This window comes from Schistocerca americana, chromosome 8, assembly GCF_021461395.2.
Source record: "Schistocerca americana isolate TAMUIC-IGC-003095 chromosome 8, iqSchAmer2.1, whole genome shotgun sequence".
In the NCBI taxonomy this organism is placed as follows: Eukaryota; Metazoa; Arthropoda; class Insecta; order Orthoptera; family Acrididae; genus Schistocerca; species Schistocerca americana.
The window spans coordinates 463,262,742-463,290,205 of NC_060126.1; positions in this window are offsets into that span (position 1 = coordinate 463,262,742).

Genomic DNA, 27,464 nt, shown 5'->3' on the forward strand with positions numbered 1-27,464 from the left:
GGCTGTAGACCCTTCTATCTGCCGGGCAAATCGCGGAATTGGGACGGGAGATAAGTGGACTTCCGCTCTATCTTTTCTGGTTGCATATTTCATTGGGTGTACGTCACAGGACACCGCTGTGAGAGCACAAGGACTTCTCCGTCTGGACAGGGGAGATAAATATGCGAGGTATCAATAGACACCTGCGTCCAGTTACTCAGAAAGTAACTTTCGTTTCTGCACTGTGCTGAAGGTAATTACCGTCATCTACTACGCTGTAGCACACATCTGCCTCCCCACAATTACCAGCGTGACTGGTGTGTCTTTGGTCGGCCGCGCTACCGCCACACTTTGCCTTAGCCGGGGAAGTAGAGGGGAGGCAGCACGCGTTCAAAGCATGTCGTCCACCTGCCCCCATATCACGCAGAGGCTGTTCACAGCAGCACTTAGCCAGTTTCGTCACACAGTGGTCTGGGACGTTTCGTGCGGTTTTATTCCTGTCAAAAATCGTCCCTTTGTCATTACAGACTGTTTTATTCTATTTTGTTGCTTTCTAATGTGTACGAACCGATTAGATACACCGAAGTCAAGTGAATGTATCGAAAGGAATGAACTCTATGAAGGTTCGGTGACGTGAAATAAAATTAGCGCGAATCGTTCGGAAATTCTGAAGCTGGCGTGCCACACTGGGTTTGATTGAGATTGTTATCAGTGCTGTTAACCGGGTCTACTTCGACCGATTTTGAGATTCAGATGTGATTATCATGGCTTACCGAGGATTACGTAATAATCAGTAAAATACATTTTCTAAAATGCAGAGGAAGTAATGAAAAAAATGTAGGCGATAAAAGTTGGCATGGCTTTGGGTATACATTGACCAGCCTAGACTTCCACCACAACCCTCAGCTACCTTTCCATTTGTGGTCAGTATTTCAAATACGCAATGAAACTTCGACCACGTAGACATAAATACATTAATCGTAAGTTTCCTGTGCTTACTAAAGCATCATAAAAGAAAAGACTAAGCACAGTACATAAATCAAACGGTGTGAACCGTCATCAAAATTATTAATACAACGTAAGGTACTAAGATTGAGTACCACACACATAGCTGCGAATTCAGCTGAGCGTAGTACGTTCAATTTCATCCATCATAGACCAAAATCCTCATTTCAAAACATACACTGGATTTAGAATTAAGATTCTCTGTCCCCTATTTATCGGGCAATATCGGACGCTCGGGCCAAACTAACTTCATTCCTTGTTTCCGGAGATATTTACATTATATGTTGCAGCCGAATCACTGCCTGAACCACAACAGCTTGCCGTTTGAGCAATATATAACAGACATTCGTTTTTGTTAGTTGCAGATTCATTAACAATTACAAATGAGCCCTCGTCTATATACCGATGTTTAATGTATGTATTGTTCCACACTGTCATTGACATCTACTCTGTATAATAAAGTGTGTAACTGTAATCCTGAAGTAACAATGACCAGGGGTCAAGGTAACCCCGAAACAGAGAAATCACGCACATACCCTCGAAAATCGTAATATACTGGTACATACATCTAAGCAAAAAAAAAAAAAAAAAAACTATCCAGTGGACTGTTTTGAGAGTTAATCTAGTAATATGCATCATGTACAGGGTTATTACAAATGATTGAAGCTATTTCACAGCTCTACCATAACTTTATTATTTGCGATATTTTCACAATGCTTTGCACACACATACAAAAACTCAAAAAGTTTTTTTAGGCATTCACAAATGTTCGATATGTGCCCCTTTAGTGATTCGGCAGACATCAAGCCGATAATGAAGTTCCTCCCACACTTGGCGCAGCATGTCCCCATCAATGAGTTCGAAAGCATCGTTGATGCGAGCTCGCAGTTCTGGCACGTTTCTTGGTAGAGGAGGTTTAAACACTGAATCTTTCACATAACCCCACAGAAAGATATCGCATGGGGTTAAGGCGGGAGAGCGTGGAGGCCATGACATGAATTGCTGATCATGATCTCCACCACGACCGATCCATCGGTTTTCCAATCTCCTGTTTAAGAAATGCCGAACATCATGATGGAAGTGCGGTGGAGCACCATCCTGTTGAAAGATGAAGTCGGCGATGTCGGTCTCCAGTTGTGGCATGAGCCAATTTTCCAGCATGTCCAGATACACGTGTCCTGTAACGTTTTTTTCGCAGAAGAAAAAGGGGCCGTAAACTTTAAACCGTGAGATTGCGCAAAACACGTTAACTTTTGGTGAATTGCGAATTTGCTGCACGAATGCGTGAGGATTCTCTACCGCCCAGATTCGCACATTGTGTCTGTTCACTTCACCATTAAGAAAAAACGTTGCTTCATCACTGAAAACAAGTTTCGCACTGAACGCATCCTCTTCCATGAGCTGTTGCAACCGCGCCGAAAATTCAAAGCGTTTGACTTTGTCATCGGGTGTCAGGGCTTGTAGCAATTGTAAACGGTAATGCTTCTGCTTTAGCCTTTTCCGTAAGATTTTCCAAACCGTCGGCTGTGGTACGTTTAGCTCCCTGCTTGCTTTATTCGTCGACTTCCGCGGGCTACGCGTGAAACTTGCCCGCACGCGTTCAACAGTTTCTTCGCGCACTGCAGGCCGACCCGTCGATTTGCCCTTACAGAGGCATCCAGAAGCTTTAAACTGCGCATACCATCGCCGAATGGAGTTAGCAGTTGGTGGATCTTTGTAGAACTTCGCCCTGAAGTGTCGTTGCACTGTTATGACTGACTGATGTGAGTGCATTTCAAGCACGACACACGCTTTCTCGGCTTCTGTCGCCATTTTGTCTCACTGCGCTCTCGAGCGCTCTGGCGGCAGAAACCTGAGGTGCGGCTTCAGCCGAACAAAACTTTATGGGTTTTTCTACGTATCTGTAGTGTCGTGACCATATGTCAATGAATGGAGCTACAGTGAATTTATGAAATCGCTTCAATCATTTGTAATAGCCCTGTAGTTCAAAACACCGGCGGGTTTGCGGGTTAAATGATGTCCGTGGATTTTGCACAACTAGATTTTAATACACTTTTTCGTATACAATCATAACTCGCAACACGTCCGCCAAAGTTAGCGCAAGAAAACCGGCACTACCTGGTGCCATTTAGCGATGGAACTTTACCACCGAAGAGTGTATGCTAAACGCCCAACTGAGAGCGCGTAGAGAGCTGTAAAACTTTGGGTCTCTGAGTGGTCAAAGTAACCACGGTGGTCAAAGTACATGGTGTTTCAAAAAGAACTTTACAACTTCAAAAATTCATATAGATTTATTGAAAGAAGATATAGAGCTGGGTTTAGCCGTATTTTGTAGGGAAACATCAGGTGTTTTTTTATCTTAAACTAAAGATGTTGTATGTGGCTTCTGTTGGTTATCCTGCACACATCCCATCTGAAGTCAGTTTCTTCCAAAACTCGCTGTACCATTGCACGTGTAACTTGCTCAGTGGCGGCGTAAATTCTTGCTCTGAGTTCAGGTAGAGAAGCTGGCACAGGAGGTACAAACACGATATCCTTGATGAATCCCCATAAAAAAAAAAAATCCAGTGGTGTCAGGTCTGGGGAACGTGGTGGTCGTGCAATTGCGGCCAATCCATTGACCTAGAAAGCGGTAATTGAGAAAATCCCGGACGTCAGCTAGGTAGTGGGGTGGTGCAGCATCTTGCATGATTATTTCGTTCTTTGTCATGGTCATCGATCTGTGATAACGAAAATTGTTGTAGCATATCCAGGTACACTAACCCGTTGATGGTTCTCTAGCGAAAAAGGAAAAGGGAATGTACACTTCGTTCTTGCTCAATGCATGGAAAACGTTCAGTTCAGGGCTATCACGAACACGTTGCAATGTTTGATGTGGATTTTCACTGCCCCAAATCCTACAGGTATGTGTGTTAACCTGGCCACTTAAGTGAAAAGTCGACTCGCCAGGAAAGATGATTTTGTCCAAGATATGTTCATCCTCGTGTAATCGATCTAACATATCCGCACAAAAGTTCTTGCGAGCAATTTTATCAGTGTCTGTTACTGTTTGTACGATCGTCGATCTGTTAGATTTCAAATGCAAACGGTTTCTCAACACACACCAAACAGTCCTAAGTGGGATTTGCAGTTCGCGAGACGCACGCCGGGTCGATTTCGTAGGGCTGTCGACAAGACGTTATTACTCTCTCAACGACGTCGTCACATGTGCTTTGAAGACCTGACGTTTTCCCGTGTCCTACCCAGTACTCTGTATCTACAAAATATTTATGCCACTCGTAAAATGTAGGCCTACTAGGAGAATCTTTAGCGTGCTTGGTGCGGAAATTACGCTGAACTGTTGTCGCAGACTTCGATTCTTTAAACCAAAACACACAGCTAGCACGCTCGGGGTCCAGTGAAGGCAGCCATCTTTAACGCAACTGCCGCTAGCGCTCCTAACGGTGTGATTCGGCACTAGCTAACTACGCGAGACAGATCTTGATGTATTTCCCTACAAATTGACACTACAATCACCTCTGTAGGTACCATGAAATAACGTACATGAATTTTCAAAGTTGTACAGTTGTATTTGAATCACGCTGTATACCAGGTTCACGGTTTTTCCACTTGCAGCGGCGCATTTTGGCCACACTCTTCGGTGCGGGACAGTTGCGCGCTCGTGTATTAGGCTATCGCGACACGTCACAAGCCTTCGTTGTGAGCTGTCTGGTTAGGCGTAGCTTCAGCCGGTTCGCACAGGCGTCGGTCAAAAATATAACAAAGGCGGCAGCCAAATCGCTTCCCCTCTGCCGTGCCTCGCGATCCCAGCCGGACCAACGGCCTTGCCAAGGACAGCCGTCGGCAGGTAGGCACGTGGCTGGGCAGCGTCCCTGACCTGTTTTAACACGATCCCGGTTGATCGAGCATACGTGTCCCGCTGCAGCAGCGGTCGTCAAACTGCGGCCCGGGAGGCGCAAACTTTCTGAATCAAGCATTGCAGCGGCCCGCGGTTCTCAGCCGTATTTCATAATAGTACGCATCTACGTGAGACCATTACCTCTCAGTGCAATGAATATTGGCTATTCCCCCTCCCCCTCAGTAACAAAGATCAGCGATTAATTAAACTTACGAAAGCAAAATGGTTTGCTTTGAACAGGTTTACACTACTGGCCATTAAAATTGCTACACCAAGAAGAAATGCAGATGATAAACGGGTATTCATTGGACAAATATATTATACTAGAACTGACATGTGATTACATTTTCACGCAATTTTGGTGCATACATCCTGAGAAATCAGTACCCAGAACAACCACCTCTGGCGCTAATAACAGCCTTGATTCGCCTGGGCATTGAGTCAGAGCTTGGATGGCGTGTGCAGGTACAGCTGCCCATGCAGCCTCAATGCGATGCCACATTTCAAGAATAGTGACTGGCGTATTGTGACGAGCCACTTACTCGGCCACCATTGACCAGACGTTTTCAATTGGTGAGAGATCTGGAGAATGTGCTGGCCAGGGCAGCAGTCGAACATTTTCTGTATCCAGAAAGGCCCGTACAGGACCTGCAACATACGGTACTGCATTATACTGCTGAAATGTAGGCTTTCACAGGGATCGAATGAGGGGCAGAGCCACGGGTCGTAACACATCTGAAATGTAACGTCCACTGTTCAGAGTGCCCTCAATGCGAACAAGAGGTGACCGAGACGTGTAACCAATGGCACCCCATACCATCACGCCAGGTGATACGCCAGTATGGCGATGACGAATACACACTTCCAATGTGCGTTCACAGCGATGTCGCCAAACACGGATGCGACCGTCATGATGCTGTGAACCGAACCTGGATTCATCCGAAAAAATGACGTTTTGCTATTCGTGCACCCAGGTTCGTCAGTGAGTAGCTGTCTGTGATGCAGCGTCAAGCGTAAACGCAGCCATGGTCTCCGAGCTGATAGTCCATGCTGCTGCAAACGTCGGCGAACTGTTCGTGCAGATGGCTGTTGTTTTGCAAACGTCCCCATCTGTTGACTCAGGGATCGAGACATGTCTGCACGATCCGTTACAGCCATGCGGGTAAGGTGCCTGTCATCTCGACTGCTAGTGATACGAGGCCGTTGGGATCCAGCACGGCGTTCCGTATTACCCTCCTGAACCCATCGATTCCATATTCTTTTAACAGTCATTGGATCTCGACCAACGCGAGCAGCAGTGTCGCGATACGATAAATCGCAATCGCGATAGGCTACAATCCGACCTTTATCAAAATCGGAATCGTGATGGTACGAATTTCGCCTCCATACACGACGCATCACAATGTTTCACCAGGCAACGCCGGTCAACTGCTGCTTGTGTATGAGAAATCGGCTGGAAATTTCCTCATGTCAGCAGGTTGTAGATGTAGCCACCGGCGCCAACCTTGTGTGAATGCTCTGAAAAGCTAATCATTTGCGTCTCACAGTATCTTCTTCCTGTCGGTTAAATTTTGTGTCTGTAGCACGTCATCTTCGTGGTGTATCAGTTTTAATGGCAAGTAGTGTATTTACAAAATAACGAAAGACAGATGACATTTATGTTTTGAAGGCATTTTGTTGAGTCAATTATACAATTGATACTGGTTATTTCAGACAACCTCTTTCACAGGATGATGAAGCAGTTCCCAGTGCATCGTGAGTGATACCTACAACTCCTTCTCAGGAACTGAATCACTTTGAGAATAATAATAATAATAATAATAATAATAATAATAATAATAATAATAATAATAATAATAATAATAATAATCTATATACCCTACAGCCAACGGCCTTGCCGCAGTGCTAACACCGGTTCCCGCCAGATCACTGAAGTTAAGCCCTGTCGGGCTTCGGTACCACGTGGATGGGTGGCCATCCGGTGTGCCGCGCGCTGTTGACAAGGCGGGTGTACTCAGCCTTGTGAGACCACTTGAGTAACTACCTGATTTAGAAGTGCCCTTCCATATCCGCATCCAGTGACGCCTGAGGCTGTGAGAAACACACGGCGGCCGATTTACCGTTGCACCTTCGTGGCCTGTTCGTGCGGAGTTCAGTTTTTTTATGGGTCCTACAGCAGTGTAGTAGCCATTATATAGGTTGTAAAGGGTATAAGTGCAGAAATTTTGTGTGTGGTACCTTGACCCTTCGTGTACCAGAAAATCTGTATAGTATTGCCTACCAGTGGAGCCTCTCAGTCACGTATTCTTCAAACTGACATAAATTGACAATATTTTGAGTACTTCTGAAGTGAATGACTTTTGAGGTATCAATACTTCCAAAATAATTCTATTTGTTTAAAGTTTACATTAAAAGACGCAATTTTTCTACGTTTACTGGTGGCTTTTATTCTTATTGCAAATTTTCGCAGTGTCTACAGACAATAGCAGAATGTTCCAAGCATACAGTTTTGGTCTACTTATAAATCGTAATTTGAATTTCTCTTTCTTCTCTACAGGATATACACATCATCTTCTTCCCGTAGCTGGTGGTTTCACTGCCCTTCCTGCTTCTGGTGCTACTAATGGAATCATTGACTTTCTTACCCTTGCCAGTTGCTTTCCCAAACTGATGCAAGTCCGACGTCTCAATTTTTTATTGGTTGCCAAGCATCATCCGAATTATGTATGCATTTATTACACTTAACATCGATCATGTTGAAGAAAACCGCCAGTGGCCAGCGCCTTGTTTCCCTCTTCACACTGTAGCATCACATCTTCTGGTCCATGGTGTCAACGCCGCTCTTCCTGGTATTGTGCATCGTTATAACATCTGGCTTCTTTACTTGTGATAATGACACCATCATGAAGAGAGATAAAGACGGAAACTACTTCTTCTTAGGAACGTAAGTGGCTATCATCACATTTGGCTTAAAACGAAATACTATAGAGTATACTTCGGGTCCTTTAGGTGTAATAAATTTGGCAGGCAGTTCACTTTGTTTTTTCGGATAGTACCGACTGGTGTCAATTCTTTTGAGAACAAATAATGAGCTAAATCGGGAGGTAATGTAAAAACATTATCATAAGAGATATTACATCCTGACTCATAAAGTTCATTCATCAGGGTTTTCACGAAATTCTCTCCAAGCTCCAAGTCGCACGGTTCAGATTTCTTCGTCCTTTCCCAAATACCCTTTCATCTTCTAGCTGTAGTTTGGTGCACTGTCACAGATTGCCTAGAATTCCATTCCGAATCTACCAGGTACTAATGGGATGTACTGTCGATATGGACAGCGACCTCGAAATGTGACCAACTGTTCATCCATTGTCATGCATGTATCATCCTGGAATGCAGGCATCCCGAAGGATAATTTCCCACATGTCAAAAACTTACCTGATCGATTCCAATTTGTCATTTGACCTACGTCCATGTCGGGCTGCTGCACTGTCAATCCGCAGCACTCTAAGAAAATCATGGAAGCTGTTGCGAGACATAATTTCATTGATAAGTGGTCGGCCATTTTCAACACTCCAAAGGGGACTGATATTTTCATTTCTTGACTTGTGAAGTATAGTCAGGATCACAACACCAAGAACTCATTTCATGCATATCTGTATCCAACCAGTCTTCGTAAATGATTCGAACTTCCCTATTGTTCCAAATGCTCACTTGTCAATAAGGGGTACACGAAAGAACAACATGGAACAAGTTTCTTCATTATGACAGTTCCTGATCGACTAACTTAGAGGGCCCAGGTCTTCTTTCATTTCATCCTTTTTGCTCCGCCTACCAGGTATTCTATCCTGAGGAACTGTAGCCCATATTTCATTCCCATTACAAGGAAACACTAAGTCACTCCCAACAGACATCTTCAAGTTACGTATGTCACCGTACTCCGCACATTATTAAGTAATTAAGATTTAATAACTCTCTAAGCAGTTCGTGTTCAACAACAAAGGGTATCCGTGCTCTAGGGGTGGGAAGGAGGATGGCTGCGGGTATTTCCAACGCAACAGGGAGTACTTGGCGCGCTGTGGCCCCTGCGGCTACCGCGTGGCGGTGCTGTGAACCCGGCGGAGGGCCTCTACTCCAGCGGACGCGAGGACCCTGGGGTGAACGGCTTGCCTCTTGCGCTTAGGATGGCTGACTGGACTTTTATCGAATGATCTACAGCTACAGCACACGCATTTGTCAGCATGAGTTGCGAAGAGTAACTTAGCCCCATCTTGCTGTATCCTCATTATTTGATGAAGTGTATTCGTCTTCTTCATACATCATTCCTGGGTCCGCTGTTTCCGATGTGACAGCGAAGTGGAAATGTGAAGGGACACGTACAGCACAAAAGAGTACAGGCCTACCTCGTCTGTTGACTGACAGAAGTCACCGACAGTTGAAGAGGGTCGTAATGTGTAATATGCAGACATCTATCCAGACAATCAATTCCAAACTGCACCAAGATCCACTGCAAGGACTATGACAGTTGGGCGGGAGGTGAGGAAATTTTGACTTCATGGTCGAGCGGCCGCACATAAGCTACACATCATACCGGTCAATGCCGAACGACGCTTCGCTTGGTTTAAGGAGCGTAAACATTGGACGATTGAACAGTGGAAAAACGTTGTGTGGAGTGACGAATCACTGTACACAATGTGACGATCCGATGGGGATCCGTGGCGGTGCCGTGAGCCCGGCTCATGGCCTCTGCTCCAACGGAGGCGAAAACCCTGGGGTGAAAGGCTTGCCTCTTGCGCTTACATAGACTGACTGGAATTTTACCGAATGATCTACAGTTACAGCACACGCATCTGTCAGCATGAGCTGCGAAGAGTAACTTAGCCACACCTTGCTGTATCTTCATTATTTGATGAAGCGTATTTGTCTTCTTCATACATTCAACAAATACCATTTCTTTCCTAACATCGTGCTGGTGGCTGCCGACACAGCCCTTAGCTGCATTATTACAACTGATTTACCCGGTAAACTGCTCCTCCAGCACAGACATCTCATCCATTGAACACACAGTACACACAGTAAACAATTACGTCTGTCCTCCCTGTCCAGCAGTTAGACACAGACTGAGCGAATATCAGGGCATTTTTCCCCAGACCGCCATCTTGGGTTACGCTACAGTAGGGGGGGGGGGGGGGTGGGAAGGGCTGACAGCGCCATCTGGTGGTGTTGTGAACTAGGTCAGTTGGACTGCAGACCTCAGGGTGAACACACTGGATGGAGCTAACGCCTATGACAATTCAAACTGGTTAAAACAATGTATAGAAAATAAAGAAAGACTTACGTCATTCCTATCTGGCAGCCCAGCACAGACTGAGTCCTTTTCCCGCCAATTTCCAGATGGGGGAGTGGAGGGAAGGAGAGTGGGGTTGGGTTAGGTTAGGTTAGATAAGTGGAGGTAGCCCAATTGACCTATCTTCGCGCCAAAATTTGAACTTCCTGCCATGACATCACTGAAGTTGCCACATCTATGGCCGCCATCTTGAATCCGCCATCTTGAACAAATTTGCCAAATACGCAGAGGGGGGCTGCACCCCCTTTGTCCCACTACTGTACACATTGTATTGTTACTGTCGAGTTGAACTGTAGATTATTTCATTTATTGCTGTGAAATGGATAATAAAGCAGTTTCTGGTCTATTGCGGTAATTTTTCATGAGATATTGAAGCATATGTGATGTATGTGTCTCAATTCTAATATACTAAATGCACCAGTCCTAATTAGAGAAGGGAAAACCGAAAGGAGTATATAGAGGGACCATATAAGAGAGATGTATTTGAGGACAGTAGCATGGAAATGGAAGAGGACGTAGATGAAGATGAGAAAGGAGACAGGATACTGCGTGAAGAATTTGACAAAGCACTGAAAAACCTAAGTCAAAACAAAGCCCCAGGAGTAGACAACATTCTGCTAGAGCTACCGATAGCCTTGGGAGAGTCAGCCATGACAAAACTCTTCCATCTGATGAGCCAGATGTACGAGACAGGCAAAATACCCTCAGACTTCAAGAAGAATACAATAATTCCAATTTCAAAGAAAGCAGGTACTGACAGGTGTGAAAATGACCGAACTACCAGTTTAATAAGTCACGGTTGCAAAATACTAAAGTGAATCCTTTGCAGAAGAATGGAGAAACTGGTAGAAGCTGATCTCGGGGAACATCAGTTTGTATTAAGGAGAAATGTGGGAACACGTGACAAATACTGACCCCACAATTTATCTTAGAAGATAGGTTAAGGAAAGGAAAACCTGCGTTTATAGCATTTGTGGACTTGGAGAAAGCTTTTGACAATGTTGACTAGCATATTCTGTTTTAAACTCTGAAGGTGGCAGAGAGCGAAAGGCTATTTACAGTTTGCACACAAATCAGATAGCAGTCATAAGAGTCGAGGGGCACGAAAGGGAAGCAGTGGTTGAGAAGGGAGTCAGACAGAGTTGTAGCCAATCCCCTATGTTATTCAATCTGTATACTGTGCAAGCAGAAAAGCAAACAAAAAAAAAAGGAATTAAAATCCATGGAGAAGAAATAAAAACTTTAAGGTTCGCCGAAGACATTGTAATTCTGCCAGAGTACGCGAAGGACCTGGAAGAGCAGCTGAACGGAAAGGACAGTGTCTTGAAAGGAGGATATAAGATGAACATCAACAAAAGCAAAACGAGGATAATGGAATGTAGTCAAATTAAATCGGGTTATGCTGAGGGAATTAGATTAGGAAACGAGACACTTAAAGTAGTAAAGGAGTTTTGCTATTTGGGGAGCAAAATAACTGATGATGGTCGAAGTAGAGAGGATATAAAATGTAGACTGGCAATGGCAAGGAAAGCGTTTCTGAAGAAGAGGAATTTGTTAACATCGAGTATGGATTTAAGTGCCAGGAAGTCGTTTCTGAAAGTATTTGTATGGAGTGTAGCCATGTATGGAAGTGAAAGATTGACGATAAATAGTTTGGACAAGAAGAGAATAGAAGCTTTCGAAATGTGGTGCTACAGAAGAATGCTGAAGATAAGGTGGGTAGATCACGTAACAAATAAGGAGGTACTGAATAGGATTGGGGAGAAGAGAAGTTTGTGGCACAACTTGACTAGAAGATGGGATCGGTTGGTAGGACATGTTCTGAGACATCGAGGGATCACCAATTTAGTATTGGAGGGCAGCGTGGAGGGTAAAAATCGTAGAGGGAGATCACGAGATAAATACACTAAGCAGATTCAGGAGGATGTAGGTTGCAGTAGTGACTCGGAGACGAAGAGGCTTGCAGAGGATACAGCAGCGTAGAGAGCTGCAGCAAACCAGTTTTGAGACTGAAGACAACAACAACAAATGCAAGCTATGAAGTACAAAGTATGAGTTTAGCAGGTGGAATATGTGAGGAAGATTATGTTCATGCATTCGTCGCAAGCTGTAACCGCCTCCACCGCACTGTGTGACGCGTATATGGTAGTATTAAAAAAAAAATTGTAGCTTATGGAATCAGTATTACGCTCTTGCGAAATGGCAATAATACTAAGGATGTCTTAAAAATAATTTATTTTCGTGACGGAAGGGCAATTGTACTCGATTGTTCTTACAATTCAGAAAATTTAATTTTTCTCCTTCAGGGACGGGGGGAGTAATTAGCTCCAGGTTGGGAAACCCGGATCTAGCAAGCAGACTCCAAAAAAGTCAGCTAACGGTAAGAGCTTCTTAAGAGTGTCGTTTTCGTGATCAGTAACAAATAAAAATACTTAGTCATATTCCGAAATGCTCTTAATTTCAGTTGATGGCGGTGAACTGTTTTGTGAGCCAAGTACACGTAAAAATGGGAGAACATTTGTTGTTTGTCTTCCAGTACTGACAAACGGCGGGCATGTGCAGCTCTCACCAATCAGCTGCTATGACACAAATTTTGACGCGAAAGTAACAAAGAATCGTGTATGCGCCTTAGAGACGGTTATCTTCAAATATGGTACACATTGCCAGCAAGGAATATGGAATTAAATTAAGGCTGTTGTAATCTAAAGCAACCAGTAGACGTAAATGACTCTCAAAACATTTAGTAGGCATTTGTGATCGTGCCTCGTGTTGCCTAATGCACTTACATATGCAGTGATCAGCCAGGACATTATGACCATCGACATGCTATCGATATAAACCCGTTCAGACGACAGCATCGTCACCTGGCGTGGAATGACAGCAAGTCAACACACCCACCATGCGTGTAGTATCAGTGAGCGTGCTGTCCGTGTGTAGAATGGGGAAGGCGCGCGATTTATCTGAATTGGACCGAGGGCAGACTGTGATGGCCCGGAGGCTCTGCACGAGCATTTCGGAAACTGCACGACTTGTCGGGAGCTCGAGGAGGCTGTGGTGAGTGTCTTCAACACGTGACGAAACCAAGGTGTAAGCACGTCCCGACGTCGTGGGGTTGGGCGGTTACCCCTCGTTACAGATATTTGACGTCGTTGGCCGCACAGACTGGTAAAACACGACAGGTGGCGAACGTGACGGCACTAACATCAGACGTTAATGCTAGGCGGAGTACAAGTATGTCTGAACACACAGTGCAACTAACACTCCTAACGATTGTAAGACGTGTATATTTCTATTGTCAATTGTCAAATCACAATTTATGAAAGATGATTATATTTCATTAATAGGGTTAAGTAGGAATAATTAATATTTGTCATGTTGGAAATAATTGTGGTAGCAGGGAATGTCTGCACCAAAGTATTGTTGGCAAGAGAGACCGCAAATTGATATAATTTTAAAAAGGGCGGGAGAGACCGCGTATGGATACATTTTAAGAAAAGAGCGGGAAAGACCGCGCATTGATACATTTTGCAATGGTAGTAGGGATTGTCTGCACCAGAAAGCATTGTTGCCAGGAGAAAGTGCAGTTTAGCATTCGTAGGAAGTCAGTAGTAAGCCAGATGTGAAGCGAGTTGGTAGCAGGTCTGAAGCGAGAGGTTGAGAGGAGCGGTGTGCCTGCCAGCCACCAGTTATGATTTACAAGAGATTATAAACGGATGTACAGAGACAACAACTAACTATTATCATAAGAGGAACTAATATTATTGAATTATTTTCTTTGCGAAACTCAAGACTGCTGAAGGTATGTCTGCGCAATGCTAGTTGTAAGATTATTGTAAAAAGTAAGTCCAATTTGAACGTTTGTAAAATCATTTCATTACCAACAGTAAATATTTGAAGCGTTTTCAGAATATAATTAATTTTTGCCAGCAATGTTGCATTACTGATTATAATCCATCCCAAAAACCATCAACATAAAACTTTGCAAAAATGTTATTGTTGTCAAGAAAAAGTGTAACTATGAATTACGTAATTTTAGTCAAATTAATTAAAGAATAACGTCAGCTTTGCTATTAAAGAAAAACGTCAGCTTTGGTGATAAATACAGCCACTTACAATGACAGCCCACCAGCAGCTAATAGAGTGTAGTAAAACAGAGTAAGTATATTCATGTCGCAGTTCGATGTAGCAGTCAGATGGCGATCCAGTAACAGTAAAAAAGGTAAGGAACAGTTTTGGGTTATTGCAGATAACGACTGAGGGCCACACGACGACGACACATTCCATGTTTCGTCGAAATAATCAGAAAATCAATTTTAATAATCAGCAATTAAATTTATATGCGAAGATTGAGAATGAGAATAAATTCCAAAGGGAAGATTTCATTTGCTATTATTAAGCAAGAGATAGAAATCCTAAGGGAAGGTTACATAGGTTATTGAAAAAGGGAAGGTTATCGTTAACAAAAGAGACATAGAGGAGAAGGGAAGGTTTCACGATAGGCTTCCGCAACCGACGACCTAGGCATGTGGCAATGTTAACACCACGACATCTACAACTACGACTGAAATGGGCACGTGACCATTGGCACTGGACACTGGCGCAGTGGCGGAATCCCGATTCCTTCTTCATCAGGCCGATGTTACGGCGCGAAATTGTCGTCTTCCATGGCAAGAGCCCCTTGACCGCTGTACGGCGGGACGGAGACGAGCTGTAGCTGGCTCCATTATGCTCTGGGGGTCTACGTGGGCATCCACGGGTACAGTGTAGCTCGTGCAAGCACTATGAAGGCCAAGGAGTATCGTACACTAGTTGCAGACCACGTACACCCCTTCATGATCATGTTTCCCGACAGCAATGGCATTTATCAACAACCGCCACGCGTCGCCACTGTTATCCGTGCCAGAGGTGGTCATAATGTTCTTGCTGATTGGAGTAAGTACAATTGTACAGTTACTGTTTTTAACCAGTAACCATCAGTTCACGTAGGCAACAACAATTCTTGATGCAATTAGTCTCACAATTTTGCGATCGCTGACGTTCGTAGCAGTGTGAAATAGAGAGCAGTCGACACGAAGTGTTTCGAATGACGACGGCTTTCTACGGCAAATCGCCCAGAGTTAATTCTAGCTGTTTCATATCCTCCCGATTTCTTTTATCCATCCTACTTGTTGCTTCATTTTCCAAAGTTCCCACTACAACTTTTCTTGATAATCTTGTTTCTGCTGACCACATAATATGACCAAGTAAGAGAGAACTACTTTTTTCTCTCTTCTTCTTCGTATAGTGTCTGTAATTGGCTGTATTTCGCTGTTCACCACTTCATTTCGTACAATGCGTCATTGTCCATCTCTTTGATATTTCTTATTTGCGCACGTTCTCTCTACTCTTCTCTCTACTTCTAGGATTTTGTCGAGTCTGTTTTTCTGGGTGAATTTGAAGAGAGTTTCACTTTCGTATGTCACCTGTGGTTGAACCAGCGTCTTGTAATGTTTCTAGTTTCAACTGGGGACTCTTAACATTAATTTATGTAGGTTACCAATTAATAGTAATGTCGCTAAATATGCGGTCTGAGGTACCACCCCACATTGCCAGTACTGACCTTTGAGCAAAAATGTGTGACGACCACTGACAAGTCGATGGGCAGTTTTGAGCCTTGGGACGCCTACATCACAGCTCTCTGGTGCTTTCAAGGGCAAGAAATTTTCGCAACGTCGAGAGAAGTACAGAACTGGCCATTAAAATTGCTACACCAAGAAGAAATACAGATGATAAACGAGTATTCATTGAACAAATATATTATACTAGAACTGACATAACTGACATGTGATTACATTTTCACGCAATTTCGGTGCATAGATACTGAGAAATCAGTACCCAGAATAACCACCTCTGGCCGTAATAGCGGCCTTGATAAGCCTGGGCATTAGGTGAAACAGAGCTTGGATGGCGTGTACAGGTACAGCTGCCCATGCAGCTTCAACACGATACCACAGTTCAAGAGTAGTGACTGGCGTATTGTGACGAGCCAGTTCAAAAAAATGGCTCTGAGTACTATGGGACTTAACTGCTGAGGTCATCAGTCCCCTAGAACTTAGAACTACTTAAACCTAACTAACCTAAGGACATCACTCACATCCATGCCCGGAGCAGGATTCGAACCTGCGACCGTAGCGGGTGCGCGGTTCCAGACTGTAGCGCCTAGAACCGCTCGGCCACTTCGGCCGGCTGACGAGCCAGTTGCTCAGCCACCATTCACCAGACGTTTTTCAATTGGTGAGAGGTCTGGAGAATGTGCTGGCCAGAGCAGCAGTGGAACATTTTCTGTATCCAGAAAGGCCCGTACAGGACCTGCAACATGCGGTCGTGCATTATCCTGCTGAAATGTAGGCTTACGCAGGCATCGAATGAAGGGTAGAGCCACGGGTCGTAACTTATCTTAAGTGTAACGTCCACTCTTCAATGTGCCGACAATACGAACAAGAGGTGACCGAGACGTGTAACCAGGGGCACCCCATACCATCACTCCGGGTTATACGCCAGTATGGTTCAAATGGCTCTGAGCACTATGGGACTCAACTTATCAGGTCATCAGTCCCCTAGAACTTAGAACTACTTAAACCTAACTAACCTAAGGACATCACACACATCCATGCCCGAGGCAGGATTCTAACCTGCGACCGTAGCGGTCTCGCGGTTCCGGACTGTAGCGCCTAGAACCGCACGGCCACTCCGGCCGGTTATACGCCAGTATGGCGATGACGAATACACGCTTCCAATGTGCGTTCACCGCGATGTCGACAAACATGGATACGACCGTCATGATGGTGTAAACAGAACATGGATTCATCCTAAAAAATGACGCTTTGCCATTCGTGCACCCAGGTTCGTCGTTGAGTACACCATCGCAGGCGCTCCTGTCTGAGATGCAGCGTCAACGGTAACCGCACCCATGGTCTCTGAGCTGATAGTCCATGCTGCTGCAAAAGTCGTCGAACTGTGCGTGCAGATGGTTGTTTTGCAAACGTCCCTATCTGTTGACTCAGGGATCGAGACGTGGCTGCACGATCCGTTACAGCCATGCGGATAAGATGCCTTTCATCTCGATTGCTAGTGATAAGAGGCCGTTGGGATCCAGCACGGCGTTCCGTATTACCCTCCTGAACCCACCGAGTCCATATGCTCCTAACAGTCGTTGGATCTCGACCAACGCGAGCAGCAATGTCGCGACACGTTAAACCGCAATCGCGATAGGCTACAATCCGACCTTTATCAAAGTAGGAAACGTGATGGTACGCATTTCTCCTCCTTACACGAGGCATCACAACAACGTTTCACCAGGCAACGCCGTTCAACTGCTGTTTGTGTATGAGAAATCGGTTGTAAACTTTCCTCATGTCAGCACGTTGTAGGTGTCGCCACCGGCGCCAGCCTTGTGTGAATGCTCTGAAAAGCCAATGATTTGCTTATCACAGAATCTTCTTCCTGTCGGTTAAATTTCGCGTCTGTAGCACGCCATCTTCGTGGTGTAGTAATATTAATGGCCAGTAGTGTATTAGGGACCATTGGCTAGATGTTAAATGGCCGACAGCGATCAAGTGGGATGGTCTGTCGTTACAGCGGCCACAATGTATCTGTTTTACGTAAGCCTAATCCGTTCCAAAAAGTTTTAAGTGAATAATTGTCTTCACTTAGACATAACCATTCTTTTGAAATATTACTGCTCTGGTTGCTAATTATGTTTGTATCTACTTCTTTTATAGTGCGACACACCTCATCAGTCGAAAAAGTTTTGGAACTGGATTGATGGAAAATAGAGAATTGTTAAGGTTGTGGATTTAATGCTTCATGTGCTGTACATGCTCTCTCAACAGTTGAGTGCAACCCACACAACGTTTGTTCAACCCTGTGAAACTGCCATAAAAGATCCTTTTTCGGGTATCGTTAAACTTCCGCATTGTATTTGCTTCAGAGTCAGTTATGTCGGCAAAGCGTCGACCCTTGATGTGAATTTCTGCTCCTAGTCTTGTTGTGGGAGGTTCGCATTCATATCACAAAGGCTCGACACCCATGATGATTGTTTTTCCAGAAAATAACTGTCCACGTTTTGCAGTTCACTTAAGTCGTGCCAGTCATCTGTGTGTCGCTCTTTTTGTTTGAGTTTCAAAGTGTGCAGCACTTTTCTCCAAAACAGTCTGAAGGAGGTCTTGAAGACTTGATTTATACATACTGCTCCATTGTGATTTGACACGCGACGACGTCACACAGTACGGCTGCACGTCAACTACTTAACATTGCCTGCTTGCAACTGATCGATCCAATGCGCATCTGTTTGCAATAGTTGCTTTAAGCTACCACCTTAGTTACTGCGTTGGCATCACTTATATGCCAGGAATAAAATGTCTCGGAACTTTTAAGACGGCGGCGTATGTGTCTCGGAAAATGTAATAGAACTTGAAAAACAATGCCATACAACCCTCCGTTTTCCGCCGTCATTAGTATGACCTGTGTTTAGATACTGATTTACAACCCTCCGTTTTCCGCCGTCATTAGTATGACCTGTGTTTAGATACTGATTTGTCATACGATTTGAGGCGAAAACGTCTATTCGCTCGTCGGTTTAACTTTCTTGTATGTAAAATACCGTCGTACTTGAATCGTTATTAACTACGAGATTAATAATGCTTAAACAAAGCTTGACCCCACGACGGATGTATGTCAGTACGTGTTTGTAGTGGTGCTTTGTAGTTCAATATTTGTTTAGGCTATGATGTCGTCGTATCAATATAGGCACATGTGTGATTGATACGAATTATGAAGTCCCGTGCCGTGTGAATAAGAGAGGTACATTACCATCGAAAAGAAATGAAAAAAGGCGCAAAAACATTATGTATGCCTGTGATCTGCTTCAGGCGATTGTCTATTTTATAAAAGATGCCACTGCTGGTCATGTTGATATCATGGCTGGTGCATATTAAACACACCGTTAAACATCCCGTGATAAACTTTTTCGTCACCTCATTGAGTGTCTAAATCGGTCAATCAAAAAAAAAAAAAAAATAATAATAAAAAAAATAAAAAAAAATTTGTTAGTGAAATAGCATTGTTGGTCATGACGGTTTTTGCCCTGTAATTTTCCAAATGTATGTAAAATGAGTTTTAACCATAGAACGGTTAAGTTATAACGCAATTATCTGTGTCTGGAGGGACTTCAGCTGTGGCGCTGAATGGGCGCAGTGAATAATCAGAACGCAGTTCACTTGGCGAACTATAGGCCAGTTACTGCTGTCTTCTCGCGTCGAGCTTCAAGTCTCTTCCGTCTCCATGAGTTTTGAGTGTGTGTGTGTGTGTGTGTGTGAGTGTGTGTGTGTGTGTGTGTGTGTGCGCGGGGGGGGGGGGGGGGGGGGAGGCGGGCGCGTCTCTTATTTCAGGGTCGATCCGCGGAACGAAACATCAAGGCGTTCCGCAGTGCATATCAAATGTGGCCGTTCACACAGAACGCCAGCGGAAAGAAACGGCTCCGTCAAGCGTTCTCGAGAGGAAAAGTTTCGGCGTGTACGTAGTCTACCAACTTTAGAGATTACCGTCTTCTTGCATCTCTTACTTACATTACGGAAGTGCATTTTATACCTCTTAATTTTATTGCACGCATTATTATGTTTATACATAGCGGAAGTTGCATGAGGCTTTGATATTTTTTCTACGAGTGTTATCCCACAACAGAATCCAGTTACCAGGCAGTGTAAAATGATTCATGTTTTACTATAGCTGTGGTCACGGTGGTAACCTCATTGACATGTGGCCACATATTTTCAACCAACAGCAGAACATGGTGTTTTTACCGACGTTAGAGGACGCGACACATTCTGGCATGACGTTTTGTAAGGGTTGTGCTGTGTGGCATGATGCCTACAAGCAACAATCCTTCTGAATGAAAAAACTCAGTGCTCATGACTTCTCCTGGTGAAGGCGCATTTTTGAATTTCTTCTTCTTCTTCTTCGGTATAGATGACGCTATTCCTCAATTACGTTTTCTTCTCCAGTTCAAAGTGATGCAACTAGGTTTCATCTTCCGTCAAAATTCATGGAAGGAAGTCATGTCCAGAATTCTAGTACTGTTCCGAAAGTTCGGTGCACTCTCTGTTCCATATTTCTTTGTGGGAGTCAGTTAAGTCTCGGTACCCACTTGACGCAAACCTGTTTCAACTTCAGCTGCTTCAGTTCTCTGCACTCACTCCCTTCTCCTATTCTCACTCGGATTGCCAGTTCGTGCACTGTTTGCTAGCCGAAATCAGATTGCGAAAAAGCAATCTGTGAAGTGCTCGGTCTGCCACGCTTTCGCCAGATAATAATCTGCTTGCCGAACGATTGTCTGTTCTGCAATCAACAGCATCATCCCCATACACCTTCTATCTTCTGTTAGTCACTGTCTCGTTCTCACGACCTGGAGACACTGTAACAGCATGTTGCTGCAGACGAACATGAAGTCCAGCAGCCACCTTAAGGGAGCGCTACGACAGCACGACTTGCGGAAACAGGTTGAACTGAATTTGAATACGAGCGGGAAGAATGTTTCTATGACCTCCGTGAGTAGCAAAGATATAGAACATAAGTCGGATTTTGAATAAGGAAAAAAAAAAAAAAGGTTGGACCTTCCTTCTGGAGTGAATCTCGTGTTTGAGAGGTTTGGTGTGGTTGTTTATGAACTATTTTGGCGAATGCGGAGACGCATTCAGAATTTCGTTACGGGAAATTCAGTAGGCAAGTAACAGGAGACTCGGAGGATTAGAGAACGCTCTCTCCCAAAAGCGCAGTTCCACAACGAAAGACAGTCGGTGAGATTCCAGGGAGAACAAAGAACATGAATGATTGACAAGTGGCGGGATCCTACGTCTTACCATGGCGCACCCCGTAACCGCATTCGACGCCGAGATCCAGTGCCAGGAGCGAAATGTAACTGTAATTGCACAGAGGAGTGAAGAAGAAAAATCAGTCTATTATTACGCCATAGGACAGGAGAATATGAAGTATTTTACAGTTGGCGAATCGCAGAATCATTTTGTAACGACAATGTCTCTCCATTCATATCATCCGCATATGCGAAAATATTTAGAAAAATAGTTGTATGTATTTTTTTATGTACCACTTGTCCTCCTAAACCTCTAGATCTGGGAAGAAACTGAGTGGGTAAGCAACACCTGAGCCTTATAGGGGTGTTAGTGAAAATGCGGCGAGAGAGTAAGATAAGACAGAACGCTTGTGGCAATTTTAGGCGAATTAGGTACTACGTAACTCACTACATGCATGAAAATACTGTGGGAGTAAGACAGCCATATTAACCCTTGGGGTGGACGTCAGGGTGGTAATGGATGATACGTAAAAATGTTCTAAAACAAACCAATTGGTATATCTTTCCCGTACTTAGTTGACTTGAAGGAACTCAAAAGTATGAAGCGGAATCTCTCTTACTAGTGTTGTTCAGTGCGTCAACCAGGTCGAGAGGATAAGCACTGCAGCGAGCCAGTCATTTTGTCGGCGTGTTTCTGAGCCAAAGATCATGCCACACGGCTGAATACCAGAGATAAATTTAACGTTCTCTCTTACGTCGTGTGATGCAAACCACACAGATGTAATAAGGGGAGATGGCACTACAGACTTACACTGTACGTCTCGTTGAAGCCGGTGCCACGATGTTAGACGTTCCGAAACATTAGCAGACTACTGTTTGCGATTTTTCTTGATCTTTTTTATTTCGTGTGCACGCAACAGTTAAATAGTAAATGTTACAATGCTTTTGTCAACAACACAATGTCAGCAAGGCATTTTCAACCGTTATCGGGAATTACGTGTGTATTTGATCCGATAGCACGATGCATTTGGCCTCGATAATGTGCCTTTCTTCTTGTTATGCTTTTCGAGTAACCAAGATGAAAAGTATATGATGTGAAAAAGTTGCTTTCGTAAGCCAGCATTCTCCTTAATACGGACTGACGAAACTGACGTTCCGTCTGTGTCCTCTTACCGCAAACACTGAGAATATACTTGTATGAATGACTTGTTTGAATATCAAGAGCTCAGATGGAAACCCAGTTCTAAGCAAAGAAGGGAAAGCAGAAAGGTGGAAGGAGTATATAGAGGGTCTATACAAGGGCGATGTGCTTGAGGACAATATTATGGAAATGGAAGAGGATGTAGATGAAGATGAAATGGGAGATACGATATTGTGTGAAGAATTTGACAGAGCACTGAAAGACCTAAGTCGAAACAAGGCCCCCGGAGTAGACAACATTCCATTGGAACTACTGACGGCCTTGGGAGAGCCAGTCCTGACAAAACTCTACCATCTGGTGAGCAAGATGTATGAAACAGGCGAAATACCCCAGACTTCAAGAAGAATATAATAATTCCAATCCCAAAGAAAGCAGGTGTTGACAGATGTGAAAATTACCGAACTATCAGTTTATTAAGTCACAGCTGCAAAATACTAACACGAATTCTTTACAGACGAATGGAAAAACTAGTAGAAGCCAACCTCGGGGAAGATCAGTTTGGATTCCGTAGAAACACTGGAACACGTGAGGCAATACTGACCTTAAGACTTATCTTCGAAGAAAGATTAAGCAAAGGCAAACCTACATTTCTAGCATTTGTTGACTTCCAGAGAAAGATTTTGACAATGTTGACTGGAATACTCTCTTTCAAATTCTAAAGGTGGCAGGGGTAACATACAGGGAGCGAAAGGCTATTTACAATTTGTACAGAAAACAGATGGCAGTTATAAGAGTTGAGGGACATGAAAGGGAAGCAGTGGTTGGGAAGGGAGTAAGACAGGGTTGTAGCCTCTCCCTGATGTTGTTCAATCTGTATATTGAGCAAGCAGTAAAGGAAACAAAAGAAAAATTCGGAGTGGGTATTAAAATCCATGGAGAAGAAATAAAAACTTTGAGGTTCGCCGATGACATTGTAATTCTGTCAGAGACAGCAAAGGACTTGGAAGAGCAGTTGAATGGAATGGACAGTGTCTTGAAAGGAGGATATAAGATGAACATCAACAAAAGCAAAACAAGGATAATGGAATGTAGTCGAATTAAGTCGGGTGATGCTGAGGGAATTAGATTAGGAAATGAGACGCTGAAAGTAGTAAATGAGTTTTGCTATTTGGGGAGCAAAATAACTGATGATGGTCGAAGTAGAGAGGATATAAAATGTAGGCTGGCAATGGCAAGGAAATCGTTTCTGAAGAAGAGAAATTTGTTAACATCGAGTATAGATTTAAGTGTCAGGAAATCATTTCTGAAAGTATTTGTACGGAGTGTAGCCATGTATGGAAGTGAAACATGGACGATAAATAGTTTGGACAAGAAGAGAATAGAAGCATTCGAAATGTGGTGCTACAGAAGAATGCTGAAGATTAGATGGGTAGATCACATAACTAATGAGGAAGTATTGAACAGGATTGGGGAGAAGTTTGTGGCACAACTTGACCAGAAGACGGGATCGGTTGGCAGGACGTGTTCTGAGGCATCAAGGGATCACCAATTTAGTATTGGAGGGCAGCGTGGAGGGTAAAAATCGTAGAGGGAGACCAATACACTAAGCAGATTCAGAAGGATGTAGATTGCAGTAGGTACTTGGAGATGAAGAAGCTTGCACAGGATAGAGTAGCATGGAGAGCTGCATCAAACCAGTCTCAGGACTGAAGACCACAACAACAACAACATGTTTCGTCGGTTTCCAGTCTTTGCTTCTCATTGCGTTCACCCGGAGAGCCTTTCTACATCTACATCCACACTCCGCAAGCCACCTGACGGTGTGTGGCGGAGGGTACCTTGAGTACCTCTATCGGTTCTGCCTTCTATTCCAGTCTCGTATTGTTCGTGGAAAGGAGAATTGTCGGTATGCATATGTGTGGGCTCTAATCTCTTTGCGAGATATAAGTAGGAGGGAGCAACATACTGCTTGACTCCTCGGTGAGGGTAAGTTCTCGAAACTTCAACAAAAGCCCGTACCTAGCTACTGAGCCTCTCTCCTGCAAAGTCTTCCACTGGAGTTTTACCATCTCCGTAATGCTTTCGCGATTTCTAAATGATCCTGTAACCAAGCGCTCTGCTCTCCGTTGGATCTTCTCTATCTCTTCTATCAACCCTATCTGGTACGGATCACACACTGCTGAGAAGTATTCAAGCAGTGGGCGAACAAGCGTACTGTAACCTACTTCCTTTGTTTTCGGATTGCATTTCCTTCGGATTCTTCCAACGAATCTCAGTCTGGCATCTGCTTTACCGACTATCAACTTTATATGATCATTCCATTTTAAATCACTCCTAATGCCTACTCCCAGATAATTTATGGCATTAACTGATTCCTGGGCGGCCGGTGTGGCCGTGCGGTTAAAGGCGCTTCAGTCTGGAACCGCGTGACCGCTGCGGTCGCAGGTTCGAATCCTGCCTGGGGCATGGATGTGTGTGATGTCCTTAGGTTAGTTAGGTTTAATTTGTTCTAAGTTCTAGGCGACTCATGACCTCAGAAGTTAAGTCGCATAGTGCTCAGAGCCATTTGAACCATTAACTGATTCCAGTTGCTGACCTGCTATATTGTAGCTAAATGAGGAAGGATCTTTCTTTCTGTGTATTCGCAGCACATTACACTTACCTACATTGAGATTCAATTGCCATTCCCTGCACCATGCGTCAATTAGTTGCAGATCCTCCTGCATTTCAGTACAATTTTCCATTGTTACATCCTCTCGATATACCACAGTATCATCCGCAAACAGCATCAGTGAACTTACGATGTTATCCACAAGGTCATTTATGTATGTTGTGAATAGCAACAGTCCTATGACACACCCCTGCGGCACACCTGAAAGCACTCTTAGTTCTGAAGACTTCTCTGCATTGAGAATGACATGCTTTCGAGTCGTTTTGACAGGATATCTGAAGTTAAATGACAGGAATAAAACCACTATAGTAAAAGTAATCGGCGCAACCAAATTTCATGTATATAAGAGAAATAGGGCCTTAATAAGTCCACTTACGAATGAAATGTGATTTCTTAACATTTTAATCAGAACGATTAGCACGTCCATTAATGACGCAAGCAGGTATTTTTATCAAATAGTTTCCACCAGAAGCTAATGTTTGTCGGGGCTGACAAGGCGGACGTCGGCTTAAAGTCTGTGACGTCATGACAACTCCTCTTATTAAATCTCCACGTGTAAAACAGTGGAGAATCAGATGGATGTTACCGACGGCTCTCTTCCTCGAAACGGCATTCAGCTACTGTTGTCAGCACGCCTCAAACGGAATGGAAAGGGAAAAACTCCGAAAAGATTGCGAAGAAACGAACAGATTCAACGTCAACACTGAATTCCGGCCAAGCGGAAACATTCACCACATTGCAGCCGGTGAATCTGAATATCAACGTGAACCTCGCTTACAAGGAATGAGGAAACGCTCCACGAAGCACGGACAGCTGAGTCAGAGGTATGAAGTGAAATGAAATGAAATATGAAATGATCGTTTGTCATTGGCCGGGAGACCCACATTTGGGGCTGTTCGCAGCATAGTGCCACTCACTATTTTGCGCCACTTCCGCGAGTTCTGCGTCGATGGTGGTGGTGATGGTGGTGGTGATAGCACAAATGCACGCCCTGAACAGATAAAATCTCAAACTCGAGTGTATTTGAGATACGCCTACGCTGGTAAAGACGCGGGATGAAAACTGCTGCAAAAAGTTCGGTCGATGACAGTTGTTTCTCGGGCGATAGTTACATCTGTACCACGGCACAAAATTGTCGGTCTAAATGTTTACGCATACAATTTTATGAGTCGCCGGCCGGTGTGGCCGTGCGGTTCTGGCGCTTCAGTCTGGAACCGCGTGACCGCTACGGTCGCAGGTTCGAATCCTACCTCGGGCATGGATGTGTGTGATGTCCTTAGGTTAGTTAGGTTTAAGTAGTTCTAAGTTCTAGGGGACTGATGACCACAGATGTTAAGTCCCATAGTGCTCAGAGACATTTGAACCATTTTTATGAGTCTGGCAGATTGAATTGCATTTCTGGAAACAATACTACAGTGATAACGTACTGTCATCTTCGGCTTTAGTCGAAGTATAATTTTCAAAAATTGATAATATTTTGTTTCATATAAGTACTAACTAAAAGCCTTCAACACTTCAAGTACTATCACGAACGACATTCTGATACATACTATGAGGCTGAATAACTGGAGTAACATATCAAAACCTTTGACAGGCATTCTGGTTTAGTTAAAACTGATGTAGTTTCGACGGTTGTGCTCTCAGTTCTACGGAAGACCTACTGAATTGATTTTTCGCATCTACTTACTACTTATTTGCCCTTTCTTCTGTCCTGATTTTATAGGAAGAGCGCAAACATTTGCTGTCATTTCAAAATTTATGCTTTCCTGAACTGTTGCGTGCTTTTTGGCCATCAACGATGAGGTTGGTCTGATACAGTCCTCCATTCTTCTTATTGGCCAGCATAATTGCCGCCATCAACTATTTGCCGTGTCTCTCATATCTGAGCGTGACCATTCTTCGAACTGCTATTTTCAGTAGCGACTTGAGTCATACTCTAAGCCTGATCATTGTGCCTTTTAGTACAATTACGTTCATTAGACATTTTTTCTCCTTGACTCATAGCAAGAAGTCTTCGGTTTGCACTTAATAATCTTCCTTGACTTTCAACACCACATGTCGAATGCTTCTAATCGTTACCTTTCTTTCTCTTCGGCCATGGACCGCAGTACAAGACTTCAGCCACGTTAACTTCCACTGACAGAACGAAAAGTCGTTCACGCGCGCTTAGTTTTAAAGCAGCAGGGATCAGGCTAAGTTTCGTACATCTAGTGTTCGATGCCAGGTTTCATGTACACGTTTCGACAGGTATTTACAACAGGATTACGCAATAAATTTTGGCAGACAGAGTAAAAACTTGATCTGAAATTGACAGCAGTTGATGTGAGCATCCCATTTGTTATTGTTTTTGCACAATATGTAAGCAGTGTATTTTCCAGACATCCCTAAAAGAAAAAAATAGGAAATGATTATTCGATTAGTACCAGAGTTTTCTCTTATACGTTCTGTTAAACATGTAATTGGAAACATTTATATAGTTCGGAAAAGTTTAATTTTATCAGGTTTACGTAGAAATTTATTACACAGTTCCTAGTGATCATCTTGTTAAATATAACCACACTGTTCATTTTATCCTAACCA